At 37.5% G+C, this 20,015-nt stretch overlaps 1 protein-coding gene and 1 pseudogene across 11 annotated transcripts in view; one reads left to right on the forward strand and one right to left on the reverse strand.

Moving 5' to 3' along the window:
• LOC129775128 (polypyrimidine tract-binding protein 2) overlaps positions 1–20,015 on the forward strand; it is a 658,886-nt gene that overhangs the window by 416,887 nt on the left and 221,984 nt on the right. The gene's annotated exons all lie outside the window — the stretch shown is intronic.
• On the reverse strand, positions 10,414–10,570 carry LOC129763888 (U4 spliceosomal RNA; annotated as a pseudogene).

Below are 20,015 nucleotides of genomic sequence, written 5' to 3' on the forward strand. Positions count from 1 at the left end.
TGGACTTTTTTTTTGGCACAATCACAAATGAAATAAGAAAAGAAAACAGAAAGTGATGTCTACTCGCATACATACAAACCATTTTTAAGCTCTAGCACACGGAATGGCATCATTTCTGCTATAGATGAAATGTTTCCAGCCAACGCTAGTTTGGGTGTAGGTTGTAATGGGAAACGAATAAGTATTAGAGTATTGTGCAAGACACGACCGTAGGACTACGAAATTATTCGAACCAACTCGTCTGCGTATCACTTCCGATATTGCCTGACGGAGGAAAAAAAATAGTAATAAACTCTTCAGTGGTCATTTTTGGCGCGTGATTTTGTCGTAACTGCTCATAGACGAATTTCATGCCAACTCGACTGGTCGTTGGCAGCACCATCTCAGATGGCAGCGAAACGTTGTGGGTGTAAACACATGGGTCTTTCAAACAACTTTGCATACTTGAAATATCCAAAAAATAATTAGACCACTTTTTTAAAAGGGCCAAATTTTTTTCTTGATTTTTTACAAAAAATTATGACTCAAAAACTATAATACTTACAAAATTCGGATTAAAGGATGGAATGTAGAAATATCGTAGAAATTTTCATAAAAAAACACCAAAATTAGAAAAAAATATCGCTGAAAAAAATTATTTTAAAAATTAAAACTAATTTTTCTGAAAAACTTATTTTATTAAAATTCTCAAGAAAATTATATGAATAGCCCTTTCATTTTCCAACAAGTTATCCATACATCGGAAATGGACACTTTTACAGGGAAAAAGTTTTTCTAACAACAATTTTTTTCATATTATTTTTGAAAATTTACCATTAATGTTTAACTCGTAAGTTTTTCATGTATAAATTATCGCGATTTACATGTTCTACAAACTTTCCTCTAATTAGAAGCATGTCAAGATTATGTCGTTGGCATATCTATTTCTTCATAATTTCGAAAACAAATGTTTTCGAGAAAAATGAATTTTAATTTTCAGAAAAAAAAATTCCAATAAAATTTTGATTTAAAAATTTATTTGATGTGTCTCAATGAGAACAAATAATTTCCAAAATTCCATTCTATAACCAACATTTCGTAGATTATAGTTTTTATATTAGTATTTTTCGAAAAAAGTTGAAGAGAAACTCAAAATTCCACAAAAAAATCTCACACAAAACCTATCAGACCTACAAAATTTTAGTCAAAAAGTGAAATGTAGAAAACTATTTATGTTTCTATTAAAAAATATCAAACAAATTTTTGAAAAAAATCATTGTAAAAAAAATGTTTTGAAAATTAAAATTCATTTTTCTCGAAAATATGTTTTTTTTAAATTCTGAAAAAATTGACATGAATAGCCCATGCAATTTCCAACAAGTCACCCATATATTGGAAGAAAGGCACCTTTACAGGAAAAAGTTTTCCGACAACAACTTTTTCTTTGAAAAATTACTATTAATGCTTGATTCGTAACATTTTTATGTATAAATTATCGCGATTTACGTGCTCTGCTACTCAAGAAAATATCAAACGAGAGAATTTACACACAAAAATGTTATGAGTGAAACATTATTTTTAAGGAGTCTTCATACACATATGCCTTATATTTCAGAAACTATAAAAGGTAGAAAGTTGACGTCTTCGACAAAAGTTCATATTTTGATAAGATCTAAAACTTTTTCGTGTACACTAGATCACTGTCTTGAATTTAAACAAAATAAGGATTATTTGCAATTTTTTCAAAGAAAACATGAAAAAAGTATTGTTAGAAAAACTTTTTCACCGTTAATGTTTTTTCGATGTATATATATATATATATATATATATATATATATATATATATATATATATATATATATATACACCTATACATCTATACATATATTTTTTTGAGAATTAAAAAAAAACATTTTTGAGAAAAAAAAAGTTTCAATTTTTAAACTAATACAAAAAATGAAAAATTTTAAATGATGTTTTTAAATGCTAAAAAAAGTCCTGACTCTTACTTAACCGTTGATATTTCTTAACCCTGATATTTCAACATGAACGTATCATTATTATATAAAATCATTTTTAGATACAATTGCTGTTAATTACCTTTCGCAATTGGTGAAAAAACATATTCTTCTATCACGTAGAACACATATTCGATACGGGAAACTAAATTATCATTCATAATTTTTATTCTAAAGGATTTTTTTCGACCTGAAATCCCTTTATGACTCTTGCTCCACACAAGACGTTGCATTAGTAGTAGTGATCGCTTTATACATAGCGTTTGCCCTGTCGCGTTTCAAAATTCAGAAAAGTGTTTCACTCAAATTTCACCGAAACAGAAAAGAAAACAAGGATAAGGACTCCTTCTTGATACAAATGTGAAATAATAAAAAAAAAAAATCTGAGACTGTCTACCTGCCCTATGATCAGTTTGAACAAGTGAACGAGACGCCACTGGTTTATAACATTTCATTAAGTTTTCCACATTTCTCAGTATCAGTCAAATCGATTCTCTCTCATTAAAAGGGCGTAATTTTAGGGCGTAAATTTCCCTGTTAATTATTGTAAATAAATAAATAAAAACAGACAAACCATCCGTTATATTTTAGCAACGAATAATGTCTAAATACAATAAATCGATGTATAACTCTTCAAGAAACCAAGAAAGATATAGTTTCACGTTTATGCTCTCTTTTTTACTTTTAGAAAACTGATTCCAACTGAATGAGGTGTAATATTATCACGCATTCATGCAACAGTACCAGTAGCTTTGTGTGTTTGCTTTTCTTTTTGAATCGCATGTATGATTTATACTACTTTTCTTAAATGGTGACGGTCTCACAAAGTGTTGAAATTCCATAGATTTTCAAAAATTTATATCTCCAGTTTAGAAAGTCCGGCACGGCACCACTATACGTCGAACTTTGGTCAATTAGAGGGATTTTCCAATGAAAATATACAAAAAAATATCGAAGGGGAGGATGTTTTGAGGTATAAAAGTTTTCAATTATAAATTAAATTTTTGAGTAAATTTTTTTAGCGGTGTATGTTATTTTTTCTAAATAGCTAATTGTTCTTCCAACAATTTTGTCAAACATCATATTTTAATCAGACTTCTAGATTTTGAGTTAAGATTTTAAAGAAAGATCAATGATTTTAAATACCCCCTCTTCAAAAATCAGTCATAATTTAAAGTGGTCATGTTATAGTGCAAATGGTGATGTTAGGTGGTTACCATCATAAGTACCAAGTTTCGAAAAAATCCGATCGATTTGGCGTGAAATCGCTCTCCTGTTTTCTCAAAAATCACCAACAACTTTCCGGTAAATCTAATATGAGCCATCCTGATTTCCTCCTGATTTTTATTTTCATTCTTCTCGATTTTTTGGAAATTATGGTTGGCAACTCTAGTCTTGACAAGTCGGGGGGATCAGTTTTAATTATCACTAGAAGAACCTTGATACCGTCAAATGTGGGTTCGAAAACGCCGGTTTTTTTTTCATAGACCCAAGGTCTGAGTTCTTTGAACTTTAAACTATCATCACTGCTCCCTCATTTCCGCGCTGCTCTTCACACTTCAAGTACCCATCTACACACACACATAAACACGTAACAAATATCTGCCAGTCTTCGCATCATTCGCAGTATCGGTCCTTGAGCTCTTGCAGACGCTTTCGAGGTTGTTATGCAACTCATTCTGCTCTGTGACTTGGCCGTTGCGATACTTGCCTGCCAGGCCACTGCCACACACTCGCACACACACACACACATACGCATTTCAGCGCAGTCAGTCAGTCAGTCGTTTTGTTTCCATTTCTGTATATATATGTTCACATTTCCACTCGGCCCATTTCTCTTTGCGTATGCACAACAACGACTTGCACTCGTCTTCCCGAAGTGTGTTGCTCAATCCAGGGCAGCAGCATTATTACAAAATCCCCACACAAACCAAAATCGAAATAACTGCAGAGCAAAAAAAAAAACTGGTTCCCGCCAAGCTTGAAACAAGTTGCTGCTGCTGCTCCGGAAGAACCAGAAAAACCGCATTGTTTCGATTCTCATCCATTTCTACTGGCTGCTGCAGTACCATTTCATCTTCTCCGGACGTTTGTTGCTCGGCCTCCCCCCCAACACGCCCGCGTTCATATCTTACCACGTGATGGGTGTTCCTTTGGGCAAAAAAACACACACAAACTCTACCCGGTTGGAGTGAAATATGAAAGATTGTTCATTATAAAGAGACCCTTTGGCTTCGCATTCCCCGTTGCCTGCCGGTGGGAAAAATGCTGAGTTAGAATTGTAAGGGTCCGCCGCCTTACAATTACTTTTTCACACTTTCCGTCCTGCGGAAAATGGCATCTCGGCGCAAGGTGATGAATGTGTACCGTACGTGTGTGAGCGTGTTTGTTGTTGTATGTGGATGTGTTTCAAAGATTCTCGACTGAATGGGTTCCGCAAACAAGATTGTGCACGGTGTGCGGACGCGGGAGGGAGCGATTGTCGACTTGAAGTGGCGCGCGCGGTACCTGCTTCTTAGTGTGTTCCGTCGCTGTAAGCCATCGACGGTGGACTGTGTGGAGTAGCCTCCTGGTGGGCTCTGGAGTTGGGTACGATCCAAAATGTTCGCTCAATCCGCGTACCGACGGAAATCGATAGTCCTGATGGCATGTCTCTGATGAATGCTTTGATGTTTGACGGGTCCCGAGGTCGGTCAACATGTTACACCGGCAAAGTGATACCTACGGTATAACTTTTCTCCGAAAATAAGTGGTTTCGACCGCAAGGGGGAAGCTAAACCGGTGGATTTCTCGCATCGTGCAGCTTTTTGTGGGGGCTGTAAATAAAGCAATTGAGCCAAATTGCTGTCACATACCACACATTTACTCGCAATTTATCTTCCCCTGCGACGTGACGGGCGAGGGTGAACTTCGACCGACATTTGAAAGCATTCCCATTTTTTTTTCGCCCACTACTGCTGTGTCTTCTCCCCGGTCCTTATGGATCGCGCTTGGTACGGTCTGATTGAGTAGATAAAAAAACATACACCGCAGCAGCAACAGCAGCAGCGATAGGTGAGCTGTTCGCTCGCTTCACCATTCCCTGGTGACATCGATAGGGCGCTCTCCACAGAGCCCACCGATGATGGCAAAAAGACATTTCGCAGAGCTGACGTTTAGTCGATAAAAGTGTCACTTGGCGTGATCCGCGTGCACACAGGCGCCAGCCCTCGCGTGTACATTCGGGGCGCAAGGGTGAGCAACGCTGCGATCATCCATCAATCTCACGACCTGTTGAGGTAATGGTCTCGTAGTGGATTGTTCGCATTGAAAAGTTTGAACCGGGCAATCACGGAAGTTCCTGCACGATGCTGCTGCCTTCCGGGGGAGCATCTATCAAATAAATAAAACAGCAGCAGTCGTCGTTCAGCGGGGGAAAAAAGCGAAAGGATTTCATTTTCGTGTAATTTTCTCCGGGATGCGCATCCCTGTGGTGCCGAAGAAAAACTACCTTCGATAATTCATTGCATTTTATTACCCTTTGCGGCGGCGGCATAAAGGAGCAGGAGAGCACGCGGGTTCTCTCGGCCACACGCACCATGATGGGGCGAGCTTTAATCATCGGGAATGATTTATGGCTGCCGTCGGCTTTTGCCCGTGCGGCTGACGGTCCGTCGCCAGCAGAGGGTCGTTTTCCGCTTCCCCCTCTCCCCCATCATCTCAGGTGAGTTTCGGAAAGATGACCGCCCTTCCCAGGTGGGTATAAATCTCCAATCTTTACGTGGCCAATGATCTGTGTGGGATCGATTTATGAATGACCCACCGAGAGGGAATGGGGAACGAACAAAATTATTCTTCCTTACCCCCTATTGCCATTAACCCCCATATGTGTGTGTGCACATTTGTGGAACCGACATTTACGGCTTTCGAAAGAAATCGGCCAGCAAATCAAGTTCCGGCTGAATTTCGACCAACGGCAGCAGGCATAGCAGAGTACGGGGGAGGTGGGAGAAAGTGTGCGGAATGTTTATGGCTTATCAATCCCATATCAATTTGCTACGAAATAGCTAACAACAACGGTGTGTGTGTGAGAGTGTATCGCGTTATCGGAAATGCTTTCCGTCCCTCGAGGGGGGACGACATTTGCGACAGCAACAGGAACTTGTTGCCGCCGGATATCTTTCGAAACCCCGAGTGGGAAGACTAGGATAGGTTATCAATAACCTCCTCTGGGTAAATTGATGCGCCCTCCGAAAAGGGACACTTCTGATAATGGACTGACAAAAGAACTTTGGGGAGGAAGAGAACGAAAAAAAAAGGGAAACGGGCTTTTGTAGTCGGTCCTTCGGAGTGAAAAGTCAATTCCGGGGGATGAAGTTTTTGACAGTAGATAGATATAGAGAGTGGAGGGGATGAATGTCTCATAAAGATATCAATCCGGGCGATTGTTCAGGTTAGCAAATTGTGACCCAACAGGCAATATACGATCATAGATGGATAGTTTTGCTGAGTAATAAATTAGTAAGGGGCCAGCGCTTAACCCCAGGTCCGATTGAATAAACTAAGAAATGGATCACAAATCCTGTGTTTACTTTACCAGAATATTTGATATCCACGAAATATTGCTTGAGATGATCATTTATTTTTTAACTCAAAAGAAAACGACAAAAGAACCGGGAATTAGCGAAAACAACGTAAGAAAATATTATTGTATCCCCTTTTTGAAGAAGTCAAATTCAATTTTTTCGAAACAGTTCCCCGGAATCCTTTCAATTCCAGCCTCTACTGTGTTTTATGTCTTCTATCCACTGAAAACGGGTGCCTCTAAGTAGCAAACTGGGTTTTGGAAAGAGAAAAATAATCAGTCGGAGCCATATCAGGTGAATACGGTGATTGTTCGATGATACAGTGATAGACATTCGTTTAGCCGCACATGGAAAAAAAAACTTGAAACACAACAAGGAATGTTCTTTTAATCGGGATACTTATTTGCTGTAGTGGTAGTATATTTAAATCAATTTTATTGAAAGGACGCGCGACACAATCACACACGCCGCACAAGGCGGCATCGGTGGTAAACATTCAAACGTTGTTTTTTCCCGAGAGATACGTTTAGCCGCAAGGCATAAAAATCAGGTTTTCGCATAATCACCAAGCCTTTATCTGTCTTTTTTGAAAAAAACTTGGGAATGTTCAATTTACAAGGTAAATATTAGATGTGCAACATAAGAAGTTGGTCAGATCTACGTAGAATTCAAAGGAATGGCGAAAGGTATTCTATTGACGGAAGAGGGGCGGGAAATAATAAAGATATTCAGTGAACAAAAGTTTTCTAATCGCTCGATCGTAATAAAAATTGGGCTATCTGAGGAAGTGGTACGGAATTATTTTAACACGTTCGTCGCCCAACGCGACGTTTTTGAGTTTCTTGCAGGGCCCAACTTGCGAATAAATTATTAAATGAAGATCAAACTTAGTTTGTAGATAACTTTTACATGATCTAGCAATGTTTGTTTTCAATTGAAAACGAATTGATGACAATAACACATGCCAAAGTCATATTCTAGGGGTCTTGCAAAAAACTGCAGTAAAAACTATCCGTAATAAAAATTAATAAAAAGAATAGTATAAACAGTATAATATTATGGTTATGATTTTATTATTTTTCTTCATATCCTATAGTTACATTTACGTGCCTATTCTATTAAATTCCTTCTAAAAATCCTATTCAATTTGAACGAGGAAAGTGTCACCCATATGTGGGTGACGGGGCATCGAAAGTGTTAAATAATGCCAGAAATATGGGATATAACGACCAACAAATGGGAACACCAAAGTTACTTTGCGTCTTAAAGGTCGGATAAGACACGAAGGAACCAGGAAACGATGGCCTGTTCATACATTAAGGCAGAATCGGTTGTTCCAGTAACGAAGAGGCATATTGCGCGCATCTTGAATGAGTCACCAAACATAATGCGGAAGAAACTTCAAGGGAAGCCGAAACTGACCGCCACCCATAAGCAGAACCATCTCATTTTCGCCCGGCCATACATGGAATGGAAACTAGAATGGAGAAATGTTGTATTTTCCGGCGAAAAAAAAGTTCAATTTGGAAGGCCCGTACTGTTACAGTTGCTATTGGTACAATTTAAGTCGACGGAATGTCGTGAGATCGAAGCGAAACTTTGGGGGCGGAAGTTTGACAGTGTGGGGAGCCGTTTCCTATCACAGCAAACTTCCCATTTGTTTCATTTTCACCCGAATGAACTCCGAAAAGTATCTTCAATTACTGGAGGACGTTTTGATTGGCCATATTGAGAATAACGCTACCGAGGAAATCGCTTTTTTCAGCAGGATAATGCATAGATCCACGTTTCCAAGCGATCGAAGGCATGGTTTGCTGAGAAGGACATTCCGCTTCTTGAATGACCTGCTTGCAGTCGATTGCAATCCCATAAAAAATCTATGGAGTATCTTGGCCGAGATGGTCTATGCAAACGGATAACAATTTGACAACATTTCCAGCCTGAAGGCAGTAATTCAGGAGTGTTGGGCTATAATCAATATGGCAACACTTCAAAAGCTGTCTAACTCGATGCCAAAACGAGTTTTCAAAGTGATCCGAAATGGAGGTGGACATGCTAAATATAAGTTACCGATTGGACTCGAAATTTGCCGCACAAATTTTCTTTTACAGAAATTTTAGGATGCGGCTGAACGAATGTCCACAATGTCCACATATTTCAATTACTTAGAAAACAAAAAGTGAATTATACTTTTTTTTTAGAATGAATTCGATGAAAATAAACAATAATAGTCTTTTATGAACAAAACTTTACAAATAATTGATTTATTTTTAAAAATATTGAGAAAAAATAGGGTGCAGCTAAACGAATGTCTACCACTGTTTTTGTATTGGTGAAAAAAGACGATTTTTTAGACCACAGCATTTCATAATAATGAACCCTAAGGATGAAATAAAAAATATGTGTGTAAAATTTGTCGGAAACATAAGAAACAATAAAAATCGATGGTATGAGTAAAATCCAAACTTATTCATTTACAGTAGATCCTTTTTTCAAAATATAAAAAATATAAAAATATAAAAACAATATATATATATATATATATATATATATATATATATATATATATATATATATATATATATATATATATATATATATATATATATATATATATATATATATATATATATATATATATATATTTATATATATATATGGATTTCTGTCTGTCTGATTATTATGGACTTGGAAACTACTGTACCGATCGACATGACAATTGGTATGTAGGGGTTTTTGGGGGGAGCGGCCATACAAATGAAACACAAATTTCTGCATTACTCGAGAATTAATCAAGCAAACGAAACCAAATTTGGCATATGAAGAATTTAGGGGGCACGAAACGTTTCTATGATGAATGGACACTACTCCCCCCTCTCTAGGGAGAGAAGAGCGGAAGGGTCTGTCTTCATTCTATCATATTTTCTGTATCGAACATTTATTCCATGTAACGGAGAAATATGTTATTTAAAAGTGGTTGAAAAATCTTGAACGAGAATTGTGTCTTAAAATAATCTGATATCATAATGATGAGTTTTGGGAGACGTACTAGAATTTTTTTAGTAAAAGGTAAATTCAACGGTGAACAATCAATGAACAGTTCTGCGATTGGACTCATGAACTTGCGCTTAGTAAAAAATGTGAATGTTTGAAGGTATTGATAACAAAAAACAAATTTTGGGCGAGACGAAGTTTGCCGGGTCAGCTAGTAAAAATATAAAAATATAAAAACATAAAAATATAAAATCATAAAATCTAAAATATAATTAAAATAAAAAATGTTTGCTAAATGTGGACTTTTGGAACGAAGTTTACAATTTTCCCTTCAAATTCCTTCATCCCGCCCAAAATTTTTTTTTCAGTTTTCTCCAGATGCACCGAATTTTTCTTTTTTACCTCAATATTTTCCAATTTTGATGTATCATTCTAATTTGGATGGAGACCAACACAAGACTAATATTCATAAATGAATCAGACTACTTTTCGAAAAGGGTCAAAACATTTTTCTTGATTTTTTAACAGAAAATCTAACGCAAAAACTTTAATATCTGCAAAATTCTGGTCAAAGGATGAAATGTAGAAAATTGTTTGAATTTTCATAAAAATACCAAAGAAAAATTAAAAGAAACGTAAAATACGTTTTTGAGAAAAATGAAATTTCTCAAAAAAATATATGAATAATCCCTACAATTTCCAAGAAGTCGTCAATACTTCGAAAGATGGACACTTTTACAGGATAATTTTCCAACAATAACTTTTCCATGTTACTTTGAAAAAATACAACTAATACTAATTTTGTTCAAAGTCAAGATAGCGATATGGGGTATTCGACAATGTTTTAGATTTTATTGAAATATGAACTTTCGTCGAAGACTTTCTACCTTTTATAGTTTCTGGAATAAAAGGAATGTTTTGTATGAAGACTCTTGAAAAAAAAAGTTTTTCAACTAGCAATAATCGCACCTCGGTTAAACCTCATTGGTTACGATATCGCCACTGCGCAAAGCTAAAAAAAAAAAGTTTTACTCGTAACATTTTTGTGTGTAAATTCTCGCGTTTGACATGTTCTTGACATGTTTATAGATAGAAAAAGATTAGCAGAGCATGTTAATCACGATCATTTGTTCAAAAAATGTTACAAATTAAACATTAATAGTAATTTTTCAAATAAAAACATGAAAAAAGTTGTTGCTCGAAAAACTTTTTTCCTGTAAAAGTGCCTATCTTCCGATGTATGGGTGAATTGTTGAAAATTGTATGAGCTATTCGTATATTAATAATTTAAAAGAAACATGTTTTCGAAAAAAATAGTAAAAATAGTTAGTTTTCATAATATTTTTTTTCAATGAATTTTTGTTTTTCAAAATTTTGTTTGATATTTTTAATGAAACATATATAATTTGCTACATTTCTCTCTCTGGCTAAAATTTTGTATAATGCCTTATTTTGTGTGAGATTTTTTTGTAATTTTGAGTTTTTCGAAAAATCGTAATTTAAAAACCAGAAGATCTACAAAATGTTGTTTAAAGAATGAAATGTAGGAAATTATTTAGGGTCCATCCTCACTTCAAAGGTTGGATGCTGCTTAACGAGTTCGTGCATTCGATGTCGAGGGCCTGCCCAGGTTATACCCATGAGTTTTGACGCTTAGGATTCTCGAAATAAATAAAAAAAATTAGGATTCTCGAAATAAAATAAATTTTGCTGCCTTGTGAAATTTGTTATTGCTGTCTGCTGAAAACGAGAAAATAGGAGGGTAAAAATGCAAAAACACAGACAATTGAAGCAGCCTATTAGCGAATATCGTTTTCATATTAACACATCTTGGTGAAAGTCTCTTGAATAAAGACAAAAAAAATTAGAAAATCACACATCTGGTATTACATAAATCGGAATAGAAATCAGAATGCGTATTCAGATTCCAGCCTGTAACTGAGAAGTGCTTCCCCTCGTATTTGAGAAGACTAAGAAACAATTGATCAAGTTTTACAGTATTACTTTCTCGCTTAGCTCGGAATGCTAAAAACCTGATATATCAACTTTCGGCTTCCTGGCGAGCCCCGCACTGCATTTGCGCCCAAATAACCGGAAAAAAAATTCCTTTCGGGTTGAATGGGAAAAATCCTCCCCCACAAGAAGAGGTGGTCTCCGTCTAACCTCCTCGCGCTTAACGAGGGTTATTGTGCATGGGATAAGCGCACGGCCTCCGTTGGTTGATCCTTTCTTTCCTGGCTCGACGAAGTCCACTCGGGAAGTGCAAGCAAACACAGACTGCCTTTCTGGCGTGTCCAGTATTTGGCTCCCGCGAGCCATATTTAATTGAATAATCCTTTGCCTGTTATCGCGCGTCCTTGGAACGCCGTGACGAAAGGGGGGTGGGGGGTCGACTGGGGCCGGGAAAGTGGGCAGATCATTATAAACACGATTTTTTATTTCCCATCTCGGGGGGGTGCGCGGCGCACCATTGTTAGTTGTGTTTTCACTCGTCCTCGTACCAGGCTCACCGTGATTTTAAGCTTATAATAGCCTCAGTAGCAGCGCGTCAGCAGGAAAAGACCAAGGGAACTCTGATTACAGGTATTCACCCGCGGGACAGGGAGGGCGAGCAAGTCTGCGTTTTTTTTTCTTTCTCGTGTTGTTCAATTTTTAATTTCATTCTCTACTTATTCATGGCGCGCTGCTGAGCGTTGAGCGCAGCTCAGCTTTATTTCGGATGGGACAGACAACACAGATAGAGAATTCCTTTGATTTTTCCGTGCGAAGCTGGCACGTTTATTTTTAGCGTTTTTCTTAAGGGGCTCTGGAAGCGCCGGAAAAAAAACAGGCGGCACGCAAGAGAGAGCGGGGTCAAGAATTTCGGCGGTTCGGTAAACAAAAATGCGACCTTTTCACCCCGCCGCCACTTTTCATTTGTTTTTTCCCTCTTTCTGTCGGAGAAGAAAATTCCCTTTCGGAAAATTTAAATACCATGAATAAAAGAGATGTTTGCCGGGATGGAATTATCGTACCTTCGGAAAGTTGGGGTTCGGGGAAGATTAAATATTGAAGAATCAATCGCGAGGGGTGGTGTTGTGTTGTGTTTTGTCGAGGAAATTTGTTTTTTTTTCATGCTCTAGAGCTCGGCGATAATTGCACCGTACTCCAAAACGGTAATCGTATTCTGCGCCCCCTTCGGCGGTAATTCGAAGCCTTATCGCGTTCGTTTAATGAGACATTTGACGGCAGGCTGCAGGGTGAATGCGAAGGTGGGTTATGCTTTTTGTACTCTCGTACAATATAAAGATCCGTTTTCCGATCGGAAACAACTGGATTTTGTCTGACTGTTGAAGAAAACTCTATATTGATTCAGTATCTGACAGCTTCAATGCGGGGTGAAGGGATGAAAATTAAAATTTTCCAATTTTTCAGCCAATTAAAAAATCATATTTGAGCCAATTTTAGTTCCTCGTTTTTGCAAAACCGGGACTCCTGTGAGATAACTTGTAGCATGCGACATGTAGTATGCAACATGTACAGGGTGGCCACCCATTCGGGGAAAGCGGAAAATGCGGAAAAAAAGTGGGGAATGAAAATCCATCGGGAAAAATGAGCGACAAAGTCGAGAAATGCTTTATGAAGTCGGGATTTTTTGCTCAGTGTTTTTTTGGCCATCTAAAATATACATTTTAGATCGTCAAAAAAACACTGCGTATGAAGCGTATGAAAACGTCAACAATTCTCTCTCTTCGATGTACCAAGATGAAGAACCCTTTTTTTTCAACGAAATTTGTTTCGAAACTTGAAGCGAAATAACGTAAAAAATGAAGATGTTGGTTGACGCCCAGCAGCCTTGAAAACCTAGAAAATTAGAAAGTGTTGAAAGCTGAACTGGATTTGTAATAACGCCTAAAAACATAATACTACCCTATGATCTGAAAGTACCGGGAATTTTTGAATAAAACAAAATAGAGTTAAATATCAGGCAAATTTATTTTAACTCCTTCAAGATGAGGGGCTCACAATGAAAAGGGTGTAAGTGACATCATCCATTTCTCTATATCGACTTAGCTGCAAACACATTCCTAGCTGTATTTGATAATCTGGAAGATAGGCCAGAACCCAATCTGACGGATTCTATAGCATACTCAAATTGGAACGTTTTTGCAATTGAATTATTAACTAAAGAGAAAGTTGGAAAGTGAAACCGATCAAGTCACTTACACCCCTTTCCTTCTGAGCCCCTCAAATATGATCCATCTGGAGCAACACACATGTGCCAATGCTTGACCCAGTCCTCCATGCATTCTTGGTAGGCCGACGAAGGGGTGGCCTTTAGTTCCCTCGTCACATTCTCTTTAATCATCTTGATCGACTGAAACCTCTTTCCACGAAGTGGCAACTTCAACTTGGAGAACAAAAAAAAAGTTGCACGGGGCCATATCAGGTGAATACGGTGCTTGTTCGATGGTATTTACTTGATGTTTGGTCAAATAATTCAGTACAGTTCGAGCTCGGTGCGATGGCGCGTTATCATCAGGCAAAATCTCTGAATTGTCGGCAGACACTAATGGTTGGATAGCACTAAAACCTAACCTGTGCGTCTTAAGGTCGTACCAACATAAGAAATTCAAATAAACTGGTTCCCGCATGCACGGTACGTTTAAACAAAAAAAAAACCGGTACTTTTTGATCATAGTGTATTAATTCACTTTCTTTTCTCTTATGCTTTTCTTATGGTATCCAATAGAAACATTCGTATCTTTGAAAAAATAATGGTTGATAGTCGAAATGTAGATTCAACATACGGACCGAAACAAGATCTTAAAATAAATCAAGGTTCTGGAGTAAAAATGGGACGCATTTCAGAGAAAAACTACTTACTTCGTGTTATTTACTTCATCTCGTCTCATATGCTCCTATTCCTGCTGTGCTTTTTTGTCCAGCGTTATTTTAACAAGAAAAGTATTCTGTGTAATTTTGTTTGCGATAGTTGATAAAATAATTGAGTTCGGGTTATTACTTTAACCCCTTGAACGATAATTTATTTTCAGTGAGCACTGCTCTGACAGACGATTTAATTTTCTTAGTTTTAAGAGAAGAGATTGATATCGAAACTCACGGTTCATATTCACTCAATTTAATTCAGTTCAAAGCGCTTCGGGTCTTAGGTGCATATATTTCAGAAACAATCTCGTCCGTATCTCCTGAACGCTACATCTAACCCAAAGTCTGTTGCTGAATAACGCACCGTCAATTTTTTTTTGTCACAGGTGGCCATGCGAAATATTATCGTAATTCGGCTTTCAGAAATCAATGTTTAAGTAATGATACAATACTATAAAATTTTTATTTTTGAGAATCGGGAATTTCGTGAAATTGTGCGGGCAAAAGTCGGGAAAAAAGCGGGAATTCAAATAAAGAAATTGAGTGGCCCCCCCCTGCATGTAGTATGTGAAATGTAGTATGCAACATGTAGCATGCGACATGTAGTTTGCGACATGTAGCATGCGACATATAGCCTGCGGCATTTTTGTAAGCTGTCTATAGTCTTGAACGATTTTTTCTCAGAAAATTATGTTCAGAGTGAATGCTTGGGTTGGATTGTTTAAACCTGATGTCACGACTCGGTGTGTGTACCCGCTTCATTATTGCCCAGTACTGCTCCACCGGCCGCAGCTCCGGACAGTTTGGCGGGTTCATGTCCTTTGGAACAAAATGGACAGAGTTGGCCTCATACCACTCCAGGACACTTTTAGAATAGTGGCATGATGCCAAATCTGGCCAAAATAGTGGAGCTTCGTCGTGCTGCTGCCAGAACGGCAAAAAGCGCTTCTCGAGGCACTCAGATTTGTTGATCTCGCCATTTACTGTGCCCTTTGTCACGAAAGGCTCACTCCTCAGTCCGCAAGAGCAGATGGCCTGCCAAACGAGATATTTGGAGGCGAACTTCGACATTTTCTTCTTAAATTTGTCGTCCACATCGAACTTGCCCTTGCGGCTTTTATATACGTTTCGTCGTTCATCATCCGTCTTTTTGTTCTCCGGTCGCGGTTTTCTTCCAGCTCCTTTGCCGTGGTCCAACGTCAACCGCCCCTGGAACCGCTTCAACACTCTGGCGACGGTTGAATGGTGAATGTTCAACATTTTTCCCGACTGCCGGTGCGACAGGTCAGGAAATGCCAGCTGTTTGGAAAGAATTTGTTCTCTCGACTCGCGTTGGTTCACCTCTATTTTCGTTGAATCGAAAAACACGACTTCGAGTTTGACAGCATGTAGACAATACACATCAATGCGAAAGTGTGCAAAATTTGGTTGATTTCTACCCAATGGTAAAAAAGTTTATGCCCTGTTGAATGTGTCGCAATAATTTCGTGTTCGCCCTTTAGTCAACTCATATTCATAATCCCCATTCGTCACGATTTGTGGTTGAAAGTAGTGATGAGAAGTCACGCTAATCGCAATCCATTATCGGTGGCAATAGTCGGTGGTGCACTTAAGTATAAGTTCACATGCCATTAGCACATTGGGAAAATGCATGCTCCACTGCTGCTGGCAGAATGTCAACAGATCGATTGCCGGCGATAAGATTGCCCATCATCGCAATCAACGCAACGTTAGGCTGAGTAGTAGTAGATATTAATTGTAATACTCCGACAGGGTGCGGCGTTGCATGGAAGAAGAAAAATCAATTTACCGGTTCAAAAATATGGCATAAATCTGCCCCAACTCATCATACTCACTGTCGCCCAGTAATAGCAAGCAGATGTTTCGTTTAGACATGCCGTTTTTTTTGTGCGCGCGAAAATTCATCCCATGAGACTTCAATTTCCGCTCGAGCCTTTCTCATTCCCGGTCCACGGGTGAGTATTAAACCCGACAATGTTGCAACCGTTAAAAACAAAACTACTACAACCGACCAACCGGGCCCACTTCGAACCCGTTTTTTTTTCGTATCGAATCGGGCACACGATATAGAGATATCAATCCCGTTTTGTTATTCCATCCTCCCTGCCAACCACTCCCCGGGGGGATGACTCGCGCAACCCACCTGTCGCCATAAATTTCAATCCATAAATATGTAAATTAGTACGTTTAGCGATGAATAAATAATGATTGATTTATTGATGTGATACGTACATACGTGCGTGGTACTCCCGGCCTATCGGTGTGAAATGGGTTTCTACTGCCTCTGCCCGAGCAACCCAATCCCTGGGTTGCGAAGTGTCAATGGACCCCCCGATCATTGTAACTCAGCTTTACACATCGACTCGCTCGCTCTCGCTATGCTCGCTATCACCACCCTATGGTGGTGATGTAGCGAGTATGGTGCCAAAACCGGCGGTAGGAGAGCAGTGGCAAAATGTGTCACCAGCTGTTGTTATCGTGTACAGCTTTTTTTTCTCCCTGTTATCTCCTTTCGCCGTTGCATAAATTGTATGCAGCGTTTTAATGTTGTTTTGAAACACCCATTTTTAACACCACGGTCGCACTTGAAGTGCTTTTCGATACTCGGAAATGGTTAATTATATGTATGGTGTGGATCCCAGGAATCCACTTCCGGGGTGACCAGGGATTCATCCAGAGATTGCTAAGCGAAACAACGTTTTCATCGATGCAACGTTATTTTTGTTAGGATTTTGATGCACGCTTGAAAACACGTTTTGATTATATCTCGTATTATTGGAGCTTCAAAATTTAAAGTTCGTTCGCCTCTAGCCTCGAAAAAGAAACTTTAGAAACTTTTTGATGGTAGAACCTGGGACTCAACCCGTGATCGATTGCTCAGTAAGCGGACACACAACACACTAGACTACGAAGACCACCTGGATCATATTCTTGAATTGATTCCGTGTTTGATTTTGAAGTCCGTGTCAGGGAAATTGTAATCGATTTTTATGGATCATCCAAATCGATTTGGGCAAACATTTGTGTAAATCCATCAAAAAATGAATGAGCAATAGGCGTTCAAAACTGGACAATTTTCGTGACGCGTCGTTTTTGAATTTTTTAAAAAACCGCCAGAGACGCTATCACAAGCAACGCAGACACAGCCTTTGCTATTGCCAGGCCACAACGCAATGCATTGTTATAACCTCATACCTCATTACCTAATACACACATTTTTATTTTGGTTGGTCGACGAAAGAAGCACTGGGAAAATCGACAGTGTAATTTCCTCAGAGGTTCCAGATCTGTTCACTGATTAACTATTCGCCTGTGTTCTTGAATCCGATCGGGTTAAAATTATCCCAATTTCGCACTTTGTAATCCATTAGACTCAAATTCAGTCGACTTGGGCAAATGTGGCAACGCAATCTGACATAGACGATATTGAGCTCCGTGTTCCATTTCTTTGAAGCAAAAATGGTTATGGATTTTCGGGTGGAACGATTTTAAAACAAAAATTATAAATGAAAATCAAATATGTGTTCTATGTAAAAAAATGTAAGAAACTTTATTATGTTTTATTTAACATTTATTATTTACTAGAAATAATTTTTATAGAAGAACAACGTTTGCCAGGTCAGCTAGTATTTGTATGAAGGTGAATTACTGTTCATTTACTGTCTTTTTGTCATTGTTTTTGTCTTTCTTTTTTTTTTCATTTTATCAAACTTTACCGGTGCTCCAGAAGCTTATTGATATAAAGATTTTGATAATCACTGACAGATATAACTATTTTCATTTTAATTTGAATGGATTGATTTGAATTCTGAGTAATTTGAGTTTTTTTCATCATTTCTCAAACTGTTAGGTAACATTATTGGTAACATTCTGATTAAATGCATATTTCACGAAATACAGTGTGGCTTACAACCATTTTCCTCTTTTCAAAAAGAGAGTATAGTTATTTTATAGTGAAGCTGTATTTTTTAGATACTTGTTTGCGACTATTATTACACCCGGTGCATATCACCCTGAAAAAATCAGCTGTGTTGTCTGGTGTGAACGACCAGCAAATACCAGACAAACAAAAAACGACAGACAAAACATGGCAAACAAAACGTAGCAAACAGAAACAACGGAACCAACCCAACCATGTGCGAAAAGGAGACGAAAACAACATCGGAGACCAGCAACAACAAATAGAAATCTCATCACACCCGAGGATCAGCGGAGAGTAAAACATCGCACATGGGAGAAACAACATTCAATTTATCTTTTCTATTTCACCAATGCACAATGGTCCAGGGGATGTAAATAAGTGGAAATTAGCATTTAGAGCTCGTCAGTTATTCTCCGAACAAAAACTGTTTTCGACCAAATTGTTGCATACGATAGAGCGCTCATTTTTATGTTATCAAAAATAGGGTGACCAAAATTGTCGATGAAATAAAAAAATCTAACTTTCTTATCTTTATAGATAGAGGTAAAAATAGTTCGACAATGTTGTAGTCCTAGTTATTTGAGACATCAAAGTTTTTTTTCTTAGTCTATAGTCCCATTTTTCTATGTTACGTTAGGGTCACCATGAAAAAAAACTGTTTTTTGCTCTTTTATATGTCAAATTCTACATACAAAGCGCCAAAAACAACTTTTGTGCGATATATTTGTTCTTTAGACAAAAACTGTCTTCAACAAAGTTGTTACATATGATAGAGCGCTCATATTTATGTTATCAAAAATAGGATGACCAAAATTGTCGATGTAATAAAAAATCTAACTTTCTTATCTTTATAGATAAGAAAGTTGAACAATGTTTTAGCCCCAATCATTATAAACAACTTTGTAGAACGAAGCTTTTTTCTATCTTTCAATATAATCAATTTAGCGCTTTTTTTCTAAGTTGCATTAGGGTGACCATGAAAAAACGGGGTTTTTCTTTTAACTTTCATATTTCAAATTCTACATCAAAACTGTCTTCGTACGACTTTTAGAGCTTATAAATTTCAACATTTCGCGATGCAGAACTTGTCGATATCTTAATCCTACTTAAAGTTATTGATGTTTTTTACCCAAAAACTCATGATTTCAATTTTAATTCACTCAAACACAAAAAATAACATAGTGTTGAAAATCACACATCATGTAGATTGAAATATGCTCTTTCAAATGCCGTAAATAAACTTTGTTTATGTTTGCCCCAGATAGAATGACAAACAGTTGAAAAGAGCGTATTTTTTGGGAAGAAATATCAATAACTTTAAGTGAAGTTGAGATATTGTCAAGTTTTGCATCGCAAAAATTTTGTATTATTAAGCTCTAAAAGTCTTCCGAAGACAGTTTGTATGTAGAATTTGAAATATAAAATTTAGATAAAAAAAAAGTTTTTTTCATGGTGACCCTAACGGTGATGATTTCAAGAGATAGAAAAAAACTTTGTTCTACAAAGATGTCTCAAATAAATAGTACTATAACATTGACGAACAATGTTTACATCTATCTATGAAGATAAGAAAGTTAGATTTTTTATTTCATCGACAATTTTGATCACCCTATTTTTGATAACATAAAAATGAGCGTTCTATCGTAT

The sequence above is a fragment of the Toxorhynchites rutilus genome, chromosome 1 (genome assembly GCF_029784135.1).
Source record: "Toxorhynchites rutilus septentrionalis strain SRP chromosome 1, ASM2978413v1, whole genome shotgun sequence".
NCBI classification, from domain to species: Eukaryota; Metazoa; Arthropoda; class Insecta; order Diptera; family Culicidae; genus Toxorhynchites; species Toxorhynchites rutilus.